We start from the raw sequence: 6,224 nt of genomic DNA, 5'->3' as shown, positions 1-6,224 counted from the left end.
ATATATATATATATATATATATATATATATCAATCAACATAGGAACATGTAACACAGTACATAATCATGTTCACATATATAACAATCAATTTGCATAAGAACATGTAATAACAACAAACAACATATGAACATATGCATGTTATTAAGCAATGTGTTGTCATCATCAAAAACTAGATTGATATAAAAATTGTGTTGTTAACAATCTCAACAGAAGTATACAACCAGGTGAAGAACATTGATGTTGTGTTCAGAAAACATAAAAAGAAGACCATTGAGAAAAACATTTGGAAAAAGCGATCAATATTCTTTAATCTTCCATATTCGTGTAAACTTGATGTGCGACATTCCATAGACATGATGCACGTTGAAAAAATGTATGTGATAGTGTTTTTGGGAATTTACTAAACATAAAAGGAAAGAAAAAAGATGGAGTGAAAGCATGACAAGACTTGGCTGACATGGGAGTCCATTATGAGTTACATATGCAATCCATTGGAAGATGCACCTGTCTTCCTCCAGCTTGTCACACTCTTTCAAAAGAAGAAAAACAAATTTTTTGTTAGTGTTTACACAGTGTGAAGGTTCCACAAGGTTATTCATCAAATATTAGTAGCCTTGTTTCTATGCAAGATTTAAAGTTAGTTGGTCTACAATCTCACCATTGTCATGTCTTAATGCAACAACTTTTAGTAGTAGTTATTCGAGCCAAATTACCTACTTCTTTTAGAGGTATTCTCACATGTTTGAATTTGTCTTTTAATGTCATTTGTAAGAAAGTTGTTGATCCTCAACAGTTAGATGATTTACAAAATGAGACCATCATACTATTGTGCCAATTGGAAATGTATTTCCCACCCTCATTTTTTGATATCATGGTTCATTTGATTGTCCATCTGATGAGAGAAATTTAAATATGTGGGCCGATTTTCTTGAGGCGGATATACCCGGTTGAAAGATACATGAAGATCTTAGAGAGATATGTTAGGAATCAACTGAGACCGGAAGCTTCGATTATAGAGCGCTACGTTGCAGAGGAAGCCATTGAGTTTTCCTCAAGTTATGAACCAATAGGACTTCCAAAGAATAGACTTAAAGGCAGATGTGAAGGAAAGGGAGTTTTGGGAGTGGAGATAGAAAGAGTTAATAGAAAAGAAGTTAATCAAGCTCATTTGTACATCTTAAAAAACATAGAGAATGTTATTCTTTACATTTCACAACACATTGATGAAATTAAGTATGCACACCAACGTATGAGTGAAAAATGGACTCTTCATGAACATAACAAATCCTTCTTAAATTGGTTTAAGAAAAAGGTTTACGCGACTCCAAATGTTTCTGAAAATCTATGGAGACTAGCTCGTGCACCTAACACTGATGTGATCACTTTCGTCGGCTATTACATAAACAATTACTTGTTCTATTCAAAGGAGGAAGATGATAAAAGCAGAGTTCAAAATAGTGGAGTTACCCTACAGGCTGAGGCTTTACAATTTTTCAGTTCCAAGGATAAGAATCATATTACAGTATCGATGAGTTATTTTGGAATAATACAAGAAATTTTGGAAGATGATTATGTCAGTTTTAGAGTTCTAGTTTTCAAGTGTAAATGGGTTGATAGTAATTCCAGTGTGGTGATAGATGACCTCAAGTTCATTTTGGTGAACAAAATGAGTTATACGGATGAACCATTTATTATGGCTAGTCAAGCAAGACAAATATTATTTGTCACTGACCTAGTGAATCATAAATAGTCACTGGTATTAGAAGGCAGAACCATGCACACAAGTGATGATGGAGACTCTCTAGATATACTTGAGACAAGCTCTTTCTCATCAAGAACCATTGAAAATAACGTTAATGATGTAATCGATGAAATACATGCAATTCGATGTGATCAAATTGAAAGCATATGGGAGAAATAAGTGTCTTTTTACTATTTTAGTAACTTATACAATTTCTTTATTTTGTCTGTTCTAACTTTAATTTAAACACTTTGTAAACAAGTATGGCGAGCTTTGGATCAGGTCGGACAGAAAGACGTGGTAGATCTGTGACTCGATTACTTGAAGTAACATCCCCTCGGGATGTGGAGAAGTTGGCTAGAGATTGATCCACTATCGGGTACTCCTAGTAGGATAAATGCAGAAAAGTTTAGGAGCGACTTGGTCATGTTGGCAAAAGCACATGTCTCTATTGTCATTAACTCTTGGGATGATGTTGTAGAGGTTGAGAAAAATCTATTGTGGCAGGATATTCTGGTATGTTTAAGATGTTTTACTTGCATCATTAACATTATTTTTGTTTAAAATGCTTTAACAATATTTTTGTTTTCAACAACAAAATTTTGATATTCCTAATAATGAGAGGATAAGGAAGAAGACATTATCTCTCATTGCATTCCGATGGAGGGATTTTAAGACTAGACTTTCACGTTTATACGTCTTTCGTGCTAGACAGGACGATACTCCTTGTGCAAAATATAAAATAACTGAGGAGGAGTGGGTGCAATTTAAAGCATCTAGACTTTCTGAGGACTGACATGTATGTTTTTTAATATTTTCTTATAGTCATACAAGATATTAATTTATGATTTATGCTTATTAATTTTCATTATTTCATAGGAAAAAAAGAATAGTCGCCTAGCAGAGGTAGAGGCTTAATGATGGACCACATGTACTGTCACGTGATGGTTATGTATTATTAGAGAAAAATATGAAAAAAGTCGTGTCGAGGCTTTAGATCTTGAGTCACCTGACCTAGCACCTCCACCAGCTGGTATGAATTGTGGAAGGCTACATAGACTAAGTTTGATGGTCAGATGACATCCCAAACGACTGAAGTTATATCTCAAAGAATTGTAAGTAGACACTTTTAACTCATTACCATAGTTCATATCAATTTTATGTAGCAAACTTTTTTTTATATCTAATTAAATTATGATATGTAGGATGAGTTGGTTGAGCAGCAAACTTAGGGCAGATTTGTGAGCCAAGGAACGGAGGACCTCCTAGCAGCAGCCACAGGTCGGCTAGACCACCTAGGTTGTGTTCGTGTTGTTGGAGGATCTATTTAATTAAGGGGCTACTTTCGCCCTACACCAAAAAGCAAAGAGGCCCGGAATCAGGAAGCATTGAGTAACCTAAAACAAGAGATTTAGCTCGAGATGGAGGAACGCATGAGAGTTTTCATGGAACGCATATAACAACAAGAAACATATCAAAATCTTTTTGAAGAAAAATTTCAAATGATGACCCAACAATAGAAGGAGGACATCCCCCTAGAAGATCCTACTCGACCTCGTGTGAGCACCAAAGGCTCATGCTCTATTGCAAATCCTACTAATTACACTTATTAGTATGAGCTTTTGGTTGATGAGGATCCTCTGCGCGTAGTGGCCGTGGGACGACAGGTTGCAGGAGGCCAGACTCTTCATGGTACTCCTTTATTGCCCACTCACGCGCAAGTCACGATTGATGAAGTCAGAGATCCTCACACTCGAGTGCTAGTGCCTACATATGAAATCCAATTCGTGAGGGAGGCCTTAGGCACATTTATAGCTTGGTCTAAGGCTTTAATCAGGCCATATTTTGGCCCACCAACGGTATTATATTATTATTCTTAGTATTTAAATCTTCAAGTTATAATTAAATTATTCCTAACTTTTATAAATGAGTCTTGCAGTTCTACCGTCCTGACAAACAACCAATGGCTAAAACTGTAAGCCATGAAGATCATGAGGAAGCAAAAGATGATGATGATCCTCTAGCCATATTGATGAAGAAATTACATAAGTTGAATAAAGGACTGGTAGAGTTGTACTGGGAATTAAGAGTATCTGGCCTCTAGTGTCATGTGCCATTGTATATTGCTTTAAATGATGCATTCGAGGTTGTTGGTGGAGAAAGAATGTTGAACATTTCAGTCATACAACTATGGTGCATGTAAGTGTTTTTAATTGTTATTTAACTTTTTAAATATTAGTATTATTACTTTTTAATATATATATATATATATATATATATATATATATATATATATATACACACACACACACACACTTAACTTTATTGTTATAGGTACATGGACACTATCATAGTGGACCAAGTTCGGGAAATAATGTATTGCTTTTTTGAACTTCAGACCATTTAACCATCTGGAAACACATTAGAAGACAAACAATCATATATACAAACATGGATGGCTGAGTCTAAAAGAGAGTTGTATATTGCGTCATACATTGATGGGTATGTGTTACTCAATATTATCCACTTTTATCAAAATTTAATTAATAGACTCACTAGTTGTTGGTACATGTTAGGACCCATTGGCAAATGATGAGGATCAACCCAAGAAAAGCACAAGTTATATGGTTTTGTTCCCTTCATAGGAAGATAAATTGGATTTGAAGTTCTTGTTGCAAACGTAAGTATTACAATCTTTCATATCAATTCATTATGATATTAGTATATTAACTTATGTTTCTAATGTTTCAATTGTTTCAAAATTTGTTTAGAGTTGTGGGTAGGCCCAAACCACAATAGATTGAAATTATATATCCTAAGGTTGGAATTCATTGATCTTTAACTTATTAATTTTCATAGTGAAATTTAAACCATCACATTTAACTATGTTCTTTCTCATGTTTAGTGTAACAAACAAACAAATTCTTGAGCATGCGACTACTACATCATGTCATGGATGAAGAAAATCATCCAAGCAAGAATCAAAGAAGATTGGACTGAGGTAATAATTTACATTTGAAATCTTACAAATCTCAATCCACTTTTCATATTAGAATGAAAATAATAGTAAATTTTTCTTGATTTTGCAGTTGTTCAACAATATCTCTTCATTGACAGATGCCACAATAAGGACGCTTAGACAGGAATGGGCAGGATATTTGAATCAACAATTTCATTAGGCTATAACTTTAGGTTTTTCCTTTAAGTTCTTTTTCTTTTGATAATAGCTTTAACTTTAGCTTTTAGTTTTACTTTTGATATGGTTTAAATTGTGAAAAGATGAATTCTATATAGAAAACTAGTTTTTGATTTTTAGGTGTGGTAAAATCAGCAAAAATGAACCAATTTTTTTTTTTAAAAAAAAAACTGAATTTAACGTCGGCTTATGCACTGCACGACGTCACTATGGGTATATATTGATGTCGAGCTATACGCTGAACGTCTTTAAATCCTTTGCCCACCCAAAGAAATGCAGCGCTGGGTGAGCTCTTTCGTGGCTTAGTGAGGTTGACGTCAACCGCTAGGTATGTGGGACGTCAATTGCACGTCTCTCCCCCTTTCAGTGGACGTCAAATCCTCCTATACACCCAATAGATTGGGTACATATTAGACGTCGGCCTCGAGATATTTGGAAATCAATTTCACGTTTCTCCCCCTTTCAGTGGATGTCAAATCCTTCTTTACATCCAACAGAGCATTGTGGATTTAGTTATATATTAAACGTCAAATGTATTATAGGCCGACGTCTAATGTAAACAGTTAATGTCGGCCGGTATAATTCGATATCAATGGTTAAGAAATTTATATGTATTAGTTTTGGATTACTTTTATTTAAAATTGTTTAATATTTTAAATGCTTTGCTCGATAAATAAATATAAATTTGTTAAATTATAATTTTTTATTTAGATAATGTAATTCTATTTCTATCATATAAAAAAATACTAAATATAAAAATTACCACTAAGATTAATGATTTCAATCAAAAAATAATATTGGTAAACATCGACAAAAAATATTATGAATTTTAAGAGAAAGAAAACTAAGTGATATCTATAAAAACAAATTATCCTACTTATATTGGTATAGATAACTTAAACAAATTTTAACCCAAAAATGCCTCCATTCTAAATAGATGAATAAATAATTCATACAACGTTAACATAACAGAAAAACCTCTTCAGTTACAATAATGCAAGAAAGTAGTAGAAAAATCAATAATTTTCCCAATTCCTTTATTATTATTCTTTGATATATATTTGCATACCAAATATTTACTCAATTAATTCAATAATGTATAAAACATTTTAAATCTTAGTCCACCAAAATGGACGCAACCACAAAGAAGACCATCAAAATGTACGCTATCATGAATTCTTCATATCTAAGATTAACATATATAAAAAAAAAAAAAAAAAAAAAAAAAACTACACTAAAATTTTTTTAAAAATGTATAAAACATTTTAAATCTTAGTCCACCAAAA

This window comes from Vigna radiata, chromosome 4, assembly GCF_000741045.1.
Source record: "Vigna radiata var. radiata cultivar VC1973A chromosome 4, Vradiata_ver6, whole genome shotgun sequence".
NCBI classification, from domain to species: domain Eukaryota; kingdom Viridiplantae; phylum Streptophyta; class Magnoliopsida; order Fabales; family Fabaceae; genus Vigna; species Vigna radiata.
This window is presented reverse-complemented; position numbering follows the sequence as displayed.